A 16,992-nucleotide genomic window follows, 5' to 3' on the forward strand; every position below is an offset into this window, starting at 1 on the left:
TTTAGATCTTTGGGGTCTAAACATATTCTGAGATGCCCGTTTGGCTTTTCTCATACCACAATTGAGTTTACCCAGTCTGTGGGTTCAGTGACCTTTACGGTCACTCCCTTTTCTTCCATCTCCTTTAGCTCTCTTTCAAGCTTTGTCTTCAGCTCGATGGGTGCATGGATAACAGGCTTTACCTCTGGATCGATGGTGATGTGGTATTGGAAATCTCCGAAACATCCCACTGTATCATCGAAACATTCCGGATACATGTCTATCGAATCTTTTTTACTCTTGATTTGTGGGTGGTTCTCTAGTGGGGTGTTGCTGTCTATCTTCAGTGGCGTTTCCGTCAGCTCGTGATGCACTGAGATCAATCTCAACTTCTCGCAACTGTTTAATCCCAGGATTGCTGGCCCCTCAGTGTCGGTGACATAGAACATGCAGTTGATGTTCTTTCTTTTATGTGTCCCTTTGATAAAGGTTATTCTGAGTTGTTTAATCTCACTCCCCCCATATGCTGTCAGCGTGACATTACTTGCCTTTAAACAACCATTTTTCGGGTAGCCATCTTCTCTCAGATTTTCGGGAAAGATCTGCTGGTACAGTTTCAATGGGAGAATGTTGCTCTGAGCCCCTGTGTCCAGCTTCAACTTTAAGTTGATGGTTGTGGGCCGACCTTTGACCTTTTTTTTGATTTGGATGATGGTGTGTAATTCTCTCCTCGGAGTATTTTCCGCTCTGGACATCTCGTGAAGCTGTATCTTTATGGTTTCGATGTTTAGTGCATTGTCATGATCATCATCATCATCCTGCTCATCCATGGCATGGATATTGTGTTTCTTTCTCTGGTTCTGCTGTCCGCCTTTGTTTTTGATGTATGTTCCTTCTTTCTTCGTTCTACACCTCTTTTCCCAGTGGTTTAGTTTGCCACATGCATTGCAGCTTGTTCCATATGCTGGACATTTCCTCTTGTCTGTGTAATCGTGCGGTCTTCCACAATTTCTGCACATGTTTCCCCCGTTGTCATGTGCATGTCTTTGTGTGTTGTACTTTTCTCTCACTGCATCCACTCTGTTGTCCATCTCAGAAGCCGTCCGCATGTCAGCCGTTTGAGAAATCAGCGTTTTCATTTGCTGCTTCATGGCTTCATGAGCTCTCACAGTATCTACAGCCTCTGTTATTCTGAGCTTTTCTTTTCCTATCAGGGCTTTTTGTACCTCTACATGCGCTGACCCCCATATTAGCTGGTCCACAAGCCTTTCCTCCATTTCCTTAAATTTACACTTGCTGGTTTCATTTCTCAGCCTTGTCAGGAAATTGTCAGCTGTTTCACCGGGTTCCTGTCTTAGACTCTGGAATTTGTATCTGTGTATACGGTGATTGGATTTAGGCTCTTGATGGTTGCTGAATTTATCAAAAATTGTCGCAGGGTTTTCCTTTTCCTCTTCAGTCAAACTCCAGCTATTATACAAATCTAGACCTTTTTCTCCTGTCCACAACAGAATGTAACTAACCTTTTCCTCATTGGTAGTACCCTTCAGGAAGCTTTTGAATGTAAGCTCACATTTCTGTTTGAACTTGCGGAATGATTCTACTATATCGTCGGCTTCCCAGTTCATGAGGGGTTGCATTTGCACAGTCAGTGCAGTGGCAGCCGTCATTTTAGTTTCCCGTATGATTCACTCTCAATCACCGCAGACACCGGCACTCACAATCAGCTCATAAAATCACTTTTCGTCTTATTCGTAGTTCATATAGCACAGTTTTGTACTCACTTATACCGCTGCCACCATGTTGTGTCTCCTTGTGTTCTTATACTATAAATAATACAGACACTTTTAGCTCATTTTAGTTACTGCTTTTATTTAGCTGTATTGTTGCTTTGTTTCTGTGTTGCTGTGTGGTGCGGAGTGATACAAGATGTCCGACGCTGCACTGTGCACTGCCCGTGCACAGTGTGCCACATAGCAATATAACTACACCATACCAAAGTAGTTCCATACCAAAGTAGTTCCATACCAAAGTAGTTCCATTTAACGATGTGATACTATAACAATGTAACAACATGTATGACAAGTCTTTAAAGCCATGTATACATAGCTAATGTTTCAGTCACATTTTTGATTGTTATTTCATATTGTTACCATGCAAAATAATACAGTAGTGGAGAGATGCAGCAAAACTGGAGGCCATTGCCATTGTGCTCCCGACTTTCTTTGTGTCACCCGAGAGACATGGACAGTTTTATTTGTGATGCAGTGGTTGCAATTAAGCAGGTGAGAACATCCTTAAGAATCAATGTTCTTGCTTTAGCCAGTGTAAAAGAATGAGATCACTGAATGCTGGCAGTGTTAAGTCATATAGTCCCACCATTGTGTCTTTGCTAAAATCACAATTAAACATTGAAATAGGATGTCGCTATCCAAAATCAAAAACAGTGGTATAAGAAATGCTTCAAAGGCATTTTTAAACAATATATATATCTGCAATGGCACTTTATTTCTGTGCAATTGATCTCTGCTTATCAACTTAGTCCTGCTCACAGGGATTCCAGAAGAAATATAGAAATCTGTGACTGGTACTATATTAAACACAAGGTGGATGCTGATTTTTGTTCCCCTGAGACGCAGTGAAATGATTTCCTGATGGACAATCAGAACTCTGAGCAGCACAGAAATAAAATGCGATCACTTCAAATTCAATTCAGCCAAATTTACAATTCAATTCACTATCATGGTGCTTTAAGGATGCTGCTGAATCATAAATCCAGCGTTAGTTTATTTGTTTCTAAATTCTATTGAAGGTTCGAAGCTCAATTTTAGTGGTCAGTGCTGCGGCCGGTCGAAAAGGCCTTTGTGCCCCGTCAGCGCCCCCCATGGGAGGTGCAAAGGAGGGGAATTTCTCCCCCTAAATATCAATATAATGCTCACCAGTGATCTTTTTCTAGAAAATAAAATTACATTCCAATAGCAGGAAAGTGTTGGTGATAGGGTTTGCACATACAGGTAGACTATCCTTTATCCGAAAACCTTGGGACCAGCTGTGTTTCGGTTTTCGGAATTTTTCGGATTTCAGAAGGTTTTCATCTCCATATCTGACAACAAACACTGTTGCTTAGCAACAGCTTGTAAACACTCGGGCCCTGCCTTGGAAGCGTCTCTGAAGCTGTTGCTAAGCTACAGAGACTCCTTCCACAGCCTGACTGTTTAAAAAAATGCTAGGGGAAGAAAAAAAATGCTAGGGGAAGAAAAAAAACCTAACAAAACGGCTGCTGATTTCTGCTGTTAGATCGAGGTTTCCGGCTCCCCCTGCTCCGTATCTGAATTCCTTGACTTAGCGGGGGTCTGGGGCTCGACTGCCTCCACCAGTTGTGGAAAAGCTGGATATCGGCTGACTCCTACACTAAGCTGGCCCGCAAATCAGGTCGGGGGGGGAGGGAAGAAAAGACTATTGGACGGGCCACTGCAGCTATCGGACGGGCCGCTGTATTGTTGGGTTCACTCTCCCGGTACCTCCTTCACACTGCCCGGCTCGGTCTGCAATCTCTTACCCAGGAGGGAACTCTGTGACCCTCTGCCCTGCTCACAGGAAAAGGCAGAGCTCCCGGACCACTCCTGTCATGTTTGGCGCCACTCGGGTCATGTCGTGCGCATGACTTACGCTCCACGAAAAAACTTTCGGTTTTTAGAGGTTTTCGGTTTTCGGAAGTGCTGATAAAGGATAATCTACCTGTATTTCCTTGTGCACCAACATTCATTTGCAAATAGGGTAATACAATAATTTATGAATACAGAATGTTTACATTTTAATCATAACACAGGTTGTCAGTAGGTTTATCTTGTAGCAACAAACACTACAACATTATTTTACCAATTCTTTCACGATATTTTATTTGTTTTAGCAGTGAAAGTTAGTGGAAACGTCACTTGTATCCTGCTTTGTAATATATTCAATATAATTCAAGACATCACTTCACAGAGACATTGGGGGCTAAGTTCATTATGGCCCATTTTCAGTGCATAACAGACAGTGCGCTTCCAGTGCGTACCTGATCTGGGAAGCCGAAGACTGAACAGAAATAGAGCCTTGGGCCTTATTGTAATAATCGAGGGTAGTTGCCGGCATCTCTTACATCTCCAGGGGCAGGGACAGTGTGGCTGGATAGAATTTGGGCCACTTGCCTTGCCAGCAGTGACCTGAGGTAAGTCCTGAGGATGGGGGAGTGGGGGTGGGGGGTGGGGGGGAGAGAGAACAGGAAGCGGGTAATCGCAGGCCGGCAGCAGCCCACAGTAGTCCTGTGGAGCCAGGAAGAGCACTCCTGCTCCAATTAAAGTAAGTTTTAAAAAAGAAATCTTTTCTTTTTGTTGATGGATGCTGGTTAGGCTGCAGCAAACCCTTGAGTAGAGCAGGACCGGCTCCTTACCTGAGGGCTGCTGCTGGAGAGGCATGTGGCCCAAATTCGATTAGTCCACGTGGGTGAGCTGCCTCTGGAGTCAACAGCTCAGCCCGTTTATTGAAATGAAGTCCAAGGCCAAATTTCTGTCCAGCTTCAGGCTTCACGGGATGGGCTTCTCTTCAGGTGAATACCCATGAATGCTGCGTTCCACCACTCCAAAGCCTTTGGCAGCCTTTTCCTTGCCTACTCCCCACTTTTCCGGTTCCCTCAGTGCCACATCATCAGTGCTCCTATCTAACTCCCCTCCCACCCACCCCCCGAGTGAAAGTCTCTGGGCTGGTGCCTGAGAGTGAGGAAACAAGTGCCACAGGTGGTATGTTGGAGGGGGTTGAGGCAGAGGAAGATAGGCAGAATGATGCAGCTGCAAGTGGTGGGTGGAATGGTTCTTATCCTCCTCTTCCTCATCACCATGGTCAGAGACAGCTCCTCCTCATCATCTTCCTCCTCTAGTGCTCCCATTGCTGTGGTAGATCTGCAGGAACAGAGAGTAGAAAGTAAGAATTGATGAGCATTGTGCTCTTGTGAGCTCCTCCTAGGCCCACAAAAAATAATTGAAAGTTTCCTGTGCCACTTTTAGAGTGGTTTCCAATGGCCCCTTTAAGGACCACTGGTTAGGCCGCTCACACCTGGTACAAATGGGCAGAGCTTGCGCCGTGCATGCACTGCCAATTTGTACCCCGAAAATTACAATCAGGGTCCTACAAGTAGCCTAGGATCTTATTTGCCTATTTAAGCAACCTTATGCCCGTTGCAGGCAGGAGGGCTGCTCGCCCCCACTGTCTCTCTAATGTTACTGTCTTAATTGTAAATTATTGCTTTCCGTGTATAGAAATGCCCATTTTGTGGCATATTCATACTTGATTGTAAACCTCTGTGTTGTACCGTGATCCACTTACTGATAAACTGGCAAGTGTTACATTTTAAAGATCCAGCACTTCTGTAGCTTATGCTTTGTACAGCTCTCTGAAAAATACCATTCATCAGTGTCTGAAGGGTCTAAAATCTAGAGCAGACCTCCAGTTTTCCATCAGTTTTTAGCAATCTCTCGATGAAATAATGCTGTTTTCCTGGCACTTGAGCACCATGTGGTTGTAAAATGTATGATATGAAAGAAAAGTGTTTTTAAGCCACAGAATTATCAAATTAATTACCTACTGAACATAAACACTGTGTGGGGCCATGCGGTTTCAATAACTTTAGGCAAAAATAATATCGACCAAAGATGAGAGGAGCGATATGCTTTAGCAAATAGATTGGTTTGGGTCAAGGGGCAAACTGTAATAAGAGACAAGATGTAAGTCAGGCTTCTTCAAATCATACCAACTTTCTGTTTCTACTACATATTTTTTCAGCAATACTAAAACTGCTTATACTTATTTTGGCAAGGATGTTGTGTTAGAATTGAACTGCTCTGCAGGTCAAATTCAGGGTACCTTTTATGTTGACAATTATTTAGAGCTGACCCTTTGGTCATGAACACTGCCCGACCATAAATATCCTTTTCAAAATATACTGTTTAATTAGAATGTGGGTTTTAGGCATTCCATTGTAAGTTATATTATCTCCAGAACATTATGTACAATATTCTTTCTGAAGTTCTACTGTAATAATACAGTTGATCTTACAAATTACTTGCCATGGGTTCTGCATCATGTCTACAGGGGAAATAGTCTATATGTAAATATGATCGATGCATTTTGGAGGATGTCTGAATGGTGGTGAAGAGAAATGAGACATGAATTTCCTTCACATTTTGTTCATATTGTTTTTCTTTCCCTATTTTTGCAACAGAAGAATTGAAGTTTAGAATTCATTGATTCATTTGTTTCAAATGTTTTTCAGTTGAGTGCAACGACGGATAAGTTTCCATAAAAATTATAGACCAGCTCCATGCCCCTGGAGATCTTGAGGAGCTGCAGTCTGTATTTGATATTAGGCATTTTGTGGACACAAACGTTTATTTTCAAGTCACTGATAGTCAAAAAACTATTAGTGTACATCTCTACTTGGCTCATATAAAGCCAGTATTTTTTGAGTTTAGTGCTGGAACTATGGGTGTGGAAACATCCAAAATGCCCATTCTGAAAAATGTACACTACAGCTAGCAATGCTACAAACTGGCTCATCCTTAAAAACGCAGCCTATAATCCTGTAGAGATTGCATGGAAAAAATTGAGTAATTGCTGACAAATTAGGCATTACTGAAATATCCCATAAGACGCTGGATCATAAATCAATGTAGTATATATAGGATAGGCACATGCTGAATGTTTTAGTCATAGGCTTTTTCTCATGTGCAACCAAACTGTAGTGTCTTGCTCATTTATGTACCTTTTTGTTTCTTTGGAAGAGTTTATTTTATGAATTTCAAGTACTGCGTGCATTTGTGGTTTTGCTGCTGCAGGCACCTTATGGATTACTACAATTATTTAATAAGATGAACAATTCCTCTTTGCAAAGTGTGTGCCTTGAATTTCATGTACCAGTATTAAGGGAGGGGAGGGGCCATTATTGTGACTGTTGCAATACATTACATATAGAGAGTGTAGACAGCTCTAAACATAAGGGGATGAACATTTACCAAGAATAATATTGCAAGATAATGTTGCAATTCTAAACAATCAAGTTTGAGCTGTTTTACCAATGTGAATCATATAAGATTAAAATGCTCAGCAAACAGTTTTAAAAATACTTTTCATTTGCTTAACTTTTTTTTAAATTCATTTTGTAAAAATAATTTACAAGATTATTTTCAGATGATTACTGCACGTGCTGGTTTATACAGGCAGATAATGTGCAAGCTGATGACACATGTTCATATCCTTTTATGGTTAAAACTGTAAGGGGTGGTGTGTGTGGTCAGCTTCACCTCTGACTCCCTGAGCGGTTCGAATCGCTCCCACTCCCTTGGTTCTAGACCTGGACTTATTTGGGGGTTGTAATGAAATTGCCGCAGACAACTGAGTTGGTGAAAAGAACTTGGATTTTATTTGAGACAAGAAAATATACACAACACAATAAATCTTATCACTCTAAAAGGGGGAACACTTCAGAATATGCGAGGGAGAATGACAATAGACAAAAATACCTTACCCCTCCCAATCCCACTATACTAACTAGATTGAATTCCAAAGGACCAGGAAATGCTCACCAAACGCAGGAATAGTTTGTAGAGTGGGAAAAACTTGCAGATCTTCGGTTTCTTCTGAGTTGGTTTCTTGTTGGTCGCGGTGGCCCAGTATTACCTAGTTGTTGGCAATATTGTGAGTTGTTTGTTTCGTGGGGCCCTTGGTTGCCGCGATTCCTTTCCGTTCTCCTTCTGTTGCCCTTCTGTCGATTGATTGTCCCGAGGCTGATGTCATTCGAATGAACTGTGCCTCTTTCTGTGTCTGTCCGAACTGTACTGCTGACTTCAATTCACTGACTGCTGTTTCAATTCTCTGTCCTGAACTGTACTGATTGAACCCATCAAACTCATCGAACTAACTGACTTCTTGTGGAGACAGGTCTTTAGTTTATACTAAACGAAGCCTGCTAATCTTGTTAGATTTTTGGCTGGCTCGTTAAGGGCCACTTGATTGGTCCCATTTAGTTAACTGGTTTCGGGATAGCTTCCTGAGTAGTTGAAGAAGGTGTGAAGTGGTTTTGGATGTCTCAAACTGTGGTTCGATTGTCTTTTAATCTTAGATTTCCTGTAAGGCCTTCAAATCCTGTGCAGGTTCTTTAATCCATGGGTTTTAATGGGCTTTGGGCTTTAGGTGAGGCTGGGGTTTCCATTGATTTATTGATTATTGATCTGCAAATTCCCAGATAGGGGCTGAGTTTCATTTATTGTTCCTCCCAGACAGTCTGGCTACTTTCGAGTACCCAAACTGTTCCTCTGCAGAGGTCAATCCCACATTCCTGTCACAGCCTTTTCCTACAAGTCTGTACATGCCTTTTTAAACCAGCCAAATCTTCCTGGGGTTTTGATTTTTAAATCCCTTTGGCCCAATATTACCTTCCAACAGTACAATATCCCTTCCTTTTCATACATTTAGGGAAATTGTGTAATTTAATCTTTGAATTCTCCTGTTAGGCCCAACCATACATTTTGGGCTTGATTTTAACTCAGCCGTCAGGCGGGCTTTGAGGCGTGTGGGGGGTTAAAATCGCAAAACCTGGGGCTCGGGACCACCCCGCCTGGTTCCCGAAACCTAGCCATTTTAACCCAGGCGTGTCTGATGGTCCCGAATCAGTCCCGCCTGCAACAGGCGGGACTGGTCTTTAGGGCCCTTAAACAGCACTCATTGGCCTTTATAATCCCATTTTAACAGGCTCTTGCCTGTTTAGCCCTTTTCCCACATAAAACACGCCTGGTGGGGATCACGCCTGTGAAACCTGACGTGAACACTATTGGCTTGCTGACTATCAGCTGCAGGTCAACCATTAAAGAGGAGATTTGATCAGCCATCCTTTGCAGGTGGCAGGACTTTGTTGTCTCAGGCCTGGGGCAACTTTTACCAGGCTTACCACACCTGTGGAAGGTTGAGCCTCACACACTTCTCCAGTGTGACCTCCTGCGAAACCCCTCTCATCAGCCTCACTCAGCGCTTCCTCAACTGAGGCATCTACCAGAAGCATGGGAGGCCTTTTTATCCTTCCATTCTTGGCATTAGAGGACATCCAGCCCCATTCGCGAAATGACACACGCCACAACTGCAGAAGTTGCCATCAGAATTTTTATGCAAAACGAACAACTGATGGCATTTTTACAGAATACACAACATTTCACCCAAGTGACAACCCTTGTGACTATTTGTGCTTTATTTTCCTCTTACACATGCTCCTACGTAGTGGTTCCCCTGTGCCTTCAGCAGATGTGGAGGCCCCTTGCTCACTTTCCTGCTGCTCCTGTCTCGACACCTTTGGCGGGCGTCCTCTGGGGTGGCGAGCCTGTGAGGGCTCGTCAGCAGTCTGCTGCTCCTGTGGCTGTGCAGGAGTTGAGACGTCTATCTCAGTTGGGTATGGACTCCAGCAGGGGTCTGACCGAGGGCTTGTATCGATTTGTATGTGGGTTCAATGACGACACATTCATGAGAGAGATGTCTTTTTATCTAAAATATGTTCAACTCAGTTAACAGCATTACAGGAGACACCATCTTAGAGATCCATCTAAAACGAAAGTAAAACTAAACTGCTTGTCTCTCACATGCCCTCTGCTGGTCAGGCATAAGTAATCAATCAGGCAAACATGCTGGTAAGGCATCATAATCAAACAGGCAAATACCATCACTATTTGCTGATATCATTACATCGCCCTTTCTTAAAACAAAAGTATTTTACTTTTGTCTAACAACATGTTTTCTTTGTATTACTCTTCATTTTAACTGTAACACTTAATGAACTTACATTATCATTATCATGGTTTTTTAACCTTGCTTTGTGTGTTCACATGAAATATGTAAATACACTAGAACTTGAAGAAAGAATAAGATAACATTACTTCCTTCTATAACAAGAGTCCTTAAATTTGCTCAATGAGTCTCTCAGGAGGCTTCACGTGTCTTGAGGATTTTCTGATTGATTGTCCTTGAATCTGAGTTGTTGCCTCAGATGATGGTTTCTCAGCTGTGTGATCAGGTTGTTCAACAGTATCAGTCTTTTGACCTGCTGTGTGATCAGGTTGTTCAACTGTATCAGTCTTTTGACCTGCTGTGGCTGGTCCCCTGAGAAGATCTCGACGATTTCTTCACAGAACAGCACCCTCATCTGTCTGAATGGTGTATGATCTTGGTTGAACTTCACTCAGGACAGTTCCCTTCTGAGTCCATATGTTTGTTTTGTCTTTGAACCTTACTTGGTCACCAGTGTGGAGTTCAGGTAGGTTTTGTGTTCCTCTGTCATAGTAGTACTTTTGCTTTTCTTTCTGTTGTTCTTTGAACTTCCTCACTTTCTCCCCCTCTTTTGTTTTCAGGAGGTTCTCCGGGATGGGTAGGTTTGACCTTAGCCGACGTCCCATAAGGAGTTGGGCTGGTGACATACCACACTCGAGCAGCATTGTGCGGTATACAAGCATGCTTTGGTAGAAGTCAGTTCCACTGTCTTTTGCCTTGCACATCAGTCTTTTCACTGTCTGGACCGATTTTTCCACTTGTCCATTGGACTGTGGAAAGTGAGGACTTGACGTTGTGTGGACAAAGTCCCACTCTTTGGCAAAGTGTCGGAAACTTGCATTGTAAAACTGGGGTCCGTTGTCTGTGAAGACCTCGCTTGCCACGCCATGTCTGGAGAATATGGCTTTCATACATGTTATCACAGCATCTGCAGTGGTGGTGTACAGTCTACAAACCTCTGGATACAGGGAGTAATAGTCTGTGACTACAAGATAGTCCTTCCCTTGACATACGAATAGGTCAGCGCCTACCTTCTGGTAAGGTCTGTCTGGCGCTGGGTGTGGCTTTAGTGGTTCTACCGGATTGCTTGCTCGATATTTCAGGCATATTGTGCAGTTTGACACCTCATTTGTCACATCTTGGTTGATTCGTGGCCAGTACATCACCTCTCGTGCTCTTTTCTTACACTTTTCGATTCCCAGATGTCCTCCATGGATCCTTTTTAGCATCTCTCTTCTCAGACTCTTTGGGATAACTATTTTACTTCCTTTGTAGATGATGTCTTCGATCACTGATAGTTCCGCCCTGCAGTTCCAGTACTCTGCCATGTCAGGTGAGCAGTCTTGCTTCATGTTGGGCCATCCATCCAAGATGCTTTTCCTCAGTCGTCTCAGTGTTTCATCTTTGTTTGTCTCTGTCTTTATGAGCTCCATTTTTGCATCTGCTATGGGCAGTGCACTTGTGATCATGTCCACGTAGGCGTTCACTTTTTCATCCATTTTGGTGTTTGCAGGCTCACTTGGGTCAACAGCTCTGGACAACGTGTCTGCTGTATACATCAGCTTACCCGGTGTGTACGCAACATTCAGTGTATAGCGTTGCAGCCTGATCATCATTCTTTGTATTCTAAGCGGACAGCTATTTAGTGGCTTTTGGAACAATGCAATCAAGGGCTTATGGTCAGTCTCTACACTGATTGCTTGTCCTGCCACAAACTGGTGAAATCTTTCACAGGCGTATGTGATGCTGAGCAGCTCCTTTTCTATTTGAGCATATCACGTCTCCGCGTCTGTCATTGAGCGCGATGCATATGCAATAGGTTGCCAGTAGTCATATTTTTGCAGAAGAACGGCACCGAGCCCACTCTGTGATGCATCTGATGATATCTTGATGGGTCTCGCTGGGTCATAAAACCTCAGAACTGGTTCCTCTGTGAACAGTTTCTTTAGATCACTCCATGACTTCTCATGCTCATGATTCCATTCCCATACTATGTTCTTTTCAGTTAGTCTTCTCAGTGGCGCCATCTTTTCTGAGAGGTTGGATATGAATTTACCCATGTAGTTGATCATTCCATTAAACCTCTGCACGTCCTTTTTGCATTGTGGCTTTGGCATATTCTCAATGGCGGACACCTTTCTGGGATCTGGTCTGATGCCCTCACTGCTAAGGATATCTCCCACGAATGTCAGTTCTGTCACCCCGAGCTGGCATTTCTCTCTATTCAGCTTCAGGTTTGTTTTCCTTGTTGCTTCCAGCACTTTTTTCAGTCTCTCGTCATGCTCAGTTCTCGTGGTTCCCCATACTATGATGTCATCCATTGATGTATCAACTCCCTCCAGATGCTCATAGATCATATGGATAGTTTTGTGATACACTTCAGGAGCTGAGGCAATGCCAAATGGTAACCTTAGGAATCTGTATCTGCCAAATGGAGTGTTGAACGTGCACAGTCTTGAACTTGCTTCGTCCAATTTCATCTGCCAAAATCCTGATGATGCATCTAACTTGCTGAAATACTTTGCATTTGCAAACTGTGACATGATTTCCTCATGTGTAGGAAGCTTGAAGTGCTCTCTCTTTATTGCTCTGTTTAGATCTCTTGGCTCCAGGCAAATTCTGAGCTTTCCATTCTTTTTGTCCACAACGACAAGGGAACTCACCCACTCAGTTGGCTCATCTATCTTCTGAATCACGTTCAGGCTTTCCATCCTGTCCAACTCTGCCTTCAGTTGCTTTTGAAGAGCAAACGGAACTTTTCTGCATGGATGTATAACCGGTGTCATACTTTTATCTACTCTGATCGTGTGTTCTCCTGGAATGCAGCCTAGACCCTTAAATAGGTCGTTGTACTCTTTCATGAGTTCATCATAGACTGTCTCTCCTTCACTTTCCACAATGAGGACTCTCTTTACCAGGTTCAGTCTCTCACAGGCTTTTAAACCTAGTATGGCTTGCACATCCTTTGGCACCACGATTAACGCTAGCATGTGCTCTCTGTCCTTGTGTGTTACTTTGACAATGCATCTTCCTTTCACTGGTATATCAGTACCTGAGTATCCTGTCACTTTCACTTTTATTCCATGTATCTTTGGTCTGGGCCTAATTTTCTTAAAATCAGTCTCTGATATCACATTAACTTGTGCTCCAGTATCCAATTTAAATGGAATATGTATGTCATTCACTTTTAGTGTCAACATCCAGTCTCTTTTTTCTTTTTTGTTTTCAGACACAACATCTACATTGAACTCCTCTATCTCGCTTTCATCTACTGCATGGACCTTGCTTTGTTGCGCTTGGTTCTTACAGCAACGGGCATAATGGTTGTTTTTGTTGCAACTATTGCATGTTTTACCATATGCTGGACACTTTTTTGGTGTATGCTGTGTACCGCATCGACCACATGACTTTCGATTGCCCCTTTCATTTTTCTTCGCTGGCCACGCCTCTTTTTTCACATTGGCGCTCTTTTTGTTAAACGATTTGTGTCCGTTCTTACTCACTGCATCCATGTTGCAGCTACTGTCACTGAACAGCTCCTTTGCCTGCGACTTCACAGTCTCTGTAGCCCTACACAGTGCTATGGCTTTTCCCAGGTCTAGATCTTGCTCTCTTAGCAGTCTTTCCCTTAGACCATTATCTGGAATACCACACACCAGTCTGTCTTTTATCAGCGAGTCTGTCAGTCCCCCAAATTCACATGTTTTGCTTCGGTTTCTCAGTTCAGTCACATACTGATCAATAGTCTCACCCGTTTTCTGTACACATGTGAAAAATCTGTGCCTCTCAAACGTCACGTTATGTTTAAGTATGCAGTAGGCCTCAAACTTTTCCATTATTTTATCTAGCTTCATTTTGTCTCCATCAGCAGCGAATGTGAAGTTATTATACACCTCCAGCGCTTCATCACCCACGACATGTAAGAACACTGACGCTTTCATTTTATCGCTTTTCTCGTCAGCTCCTATTGCCGCTAAATACAATTCCAAATGTTGTTTGAACCTTCTCCAATTTTCAGCCACATTACCTGTCAACTGAAGCTTCGCCTGTGGGTGTAAACCTTCCATTTTTTCACTTCGTTAGCTATTCTCCAATGGTAAGTAATGATGTTCTCTTTTGACTTGCTAATATGTGGAGAGCTGATTTAACTTCAGATTTTTCCTCTTCATCTCTTTCAATCACTTCTTCTGACTTCTGACACCATGTATCGATTTGTATGTGGGTTCAATGACGACTCATTCATGAAAGAGATGTCTTTTTATCTAAAGTATGTTCAACTCAGTTAACAGCATTACAGGAGACACCATCTTAGAGATCCATCTAGAACGAAAGTAAAACTAAACTGCTCGTCTCTCACATGCCCTTTGCTGGTCAGGCATAAGTAATCAATCAGGCAAACATGCTGGTAAGGCATCATAATCAAACAGGCAAATACCATCACTATTTGCTGATATCATTACAGGGCTCTGCAGTGGCATGGAAGTGTGAGCGCTTGGAGAGGAGTCCCCACTTCCTTGAGGTCTGCCACCAACCTCCCTCTCATGGGCCAGGACCCCCTCAGTGCCTGCAAGTGGCTTGAGAGCACCTTGCTGCACATCAGGGGGGCCATGGGGACCTGTATCTACAATGGTAGTCCTACTCAGAAGGACTGCCATGAAGGTTTGGTTTCTCTGTTCAATAGATGCCCATCGCTCCTCAAGAGATGTCATTCTATTCTGAACACTCACCATGTTTTCCATACCCTGGTGACTAACCTCCTCCATGGCCGTAGCCCTCCTCTCCTCTACCGTAGCCAGCCTTACCACGGAGGCAGCAATCATTTCCACGTAGGTAGCCATCCTTTCCGTGTTGATGAGTTCATGTGCCAATGACTCCACAAAGGCTCTGCTCATGCTCGCTATGGACTCCTCCATTCACTCCACAATCACAGTGACCGTAGAGACAAAACCTACCAGAGACTCCTGCATCTGTGCCTGGAGTTCCATCACCTCTGATCTTACGGATGGACCCAGAAGCAGAGGATCGACATGCAGCTGAGCCAAGCTGGCAGAGTCCTGCGCCCTCCGATGAGGACTCTCCACTGCTGTCCCTGTCTCCACAATCTGCTGATCTCACTTGTGAGCTGTGATACACCAGGTGACAACTCTACTCTATGTCCTGAAGGTCCCACCGAGGTGTGAGTGTCTACGCTGGTGCTGGGTGCGCTTATTTCTGCTGACGCTGCGCCCTCAGAGGTTGCAGATTCCTCTGAGGAATCTGGCTGCTCAGGCTCTTCCTCCTGCACAGTGGGGACAGGGGCTCTCGATGGTCCTGTGGAGGAGTGAAGGAAAAAGTTAGAGATGTGATGCCAAGGTTACATGCACATTGCATTTTGCAGATGATCATAAGTCCATATGATGTAGCTTCAGAATCATTATCAGCGACTCATGCAATGCCAATGAGAGAGATGGAAAACTATTCTGTCACCAGCTTGTAGGGATGCACCTGTCTCTCCTTCCCCAACTCCCACATCTAGGTCAGCCCCGACAATCTCCAGGACGCCTTCCTCCCAGGGGGTGAGCTGGGCTAATGAGGGCGGCCCTCCTCCTGTCCTGGCTCGCTCTCTCCTGTTGTGACCTCTCTTTTCCTGCAATGAGGGAGACAAGTGGAGGTTGAGTGAGAATGAAGGAGTGAGTGCAGAGATTGCATAGCATAGATACTTAGAAGGAGACAAAGATGGAGTGAGGTTGCAAGACCAAGGGCCCTCCCTGTGTGTTGTCAGTTGTGTACAAAGCATCAGAGTGAGAGGGAGTGTGAGGGCTGCATGGTGGAATAGTTATGTGAATGTGAGCATAGAGCGAGAGGGAATGGGTAAGGGTGCATGGATGTAAGTGTCAAGTGGGATGTGGAGGAAGAGATTGCTAAAGCTGAGTGCTGGTGAGGAGAGGCAATGGGGATCAGATTGAGGGTGATGGAAACTTCATACAGTACTTACTTTTCCAGTGCGATGAAGGTCATGGAATCTTTTTCTGCACTGCGTCCAGGTGCGCCGTGTGAGCCCCAAGCAGTTGACTTCTCCAGCCACCTGTAGCCACACAGCCTTGGTCTGACTGGGAGGCCTCTTCCTCCCTGAAGAAGGGAACAGGACCTCCCTGTGGGCCCTAGCACCATCCAGCAATGCCTGGAGTGAAGCCTCATCAAATTTGGGGGCAGCTCTTGCCCTCCCGCTGGTCGTTGCTCCTGCAGGCTCCTGTGCCATCTCAATGGTAAAGTTTGGAAGCCTGCAGAAGAAGCAAGGCTTGCTGTGGACCTTAAAAGCAGCAGCAATGATGACATCATATTCTGCGACTTTCTGACTGGAAATACTCAATTGCCAAGGGTTCCCACATGTTGGAAATCAATTGGCCAATTGAGTGAAAATTGCATCAATCTCACAGACCCATTTAGATTCGTGTGGGAAACACCAAATTCGGGGAACCCGACAATTCCCTGCACCTGAGTTAAAATTGAGTACTTTGGCCTAGAAATTAGGTTTGCCTCCGCCAGGGCTTTTGCGCCCGAAATTTTGCGCCCGCGATAATTGCTGCTGCGCCCGCCAAAAATTCAGCTGCCCCGCGCCCAGACGGCTGCGGGCGCTAATGGAGGGTTTCAGCGCCTCGCTTTGGGCGCTGAATGCAGGTTTGCGGCGCTAATCCCCCGCTGCGGCACCCGATGCGGTGCAGCAGGCTGGGGTACTGCAGGCCTCCTCCTTCTGTTAAGGAGGAGCTGCCTGCAGCCGACCGCTGACCGGTCGATTCGCCCGACAAATGAGCCCGGCACCTCGGAGAAGTGCCGGGCTCGCGGGCCACACACATCAGTGCCGCGGGGGGGTGGTGGAGGAGTCCGGGGAGGGAGGTGCGGGTAACCCCAGAGAAGCCAGTGGATAAGGATTTCGAAAGCATAGTGGAAATCCTACAGGACCACTTAAACCCCACACCGCGGCTGATAGCAGAAAGATTTAAGTTCCACAAAAGGAACCAGCATAAAGACGAAAGTAATGCTGAGTATTTAACAGAACTGCACAAGCTATCGAAACACTGCCAGTTTGGAATGGGACTAGCAGATATGTTAAGGGACAAGTTTGTGTGTGGGCTTCAAAGTGAAGGAACCCAGAAGCGGCTTCTATCAGAAAAGGATCTTGCGCTGGACAAGGCT

Source organism: Somniosus microcephalus, chromosome 6 (genome assembly GCF_052327205.1).
Source record: "Somniosus microcephalus isolate GS21.2 chromosome 6, FLI_Smic_1.0, whole genome shotgun sequence".
NCBI lineage: Eukaryota > Metazoa > Chordata > Chondrichthyes > Squaliformes > Somniosidae > Somniosus > Somniosus microcephalus.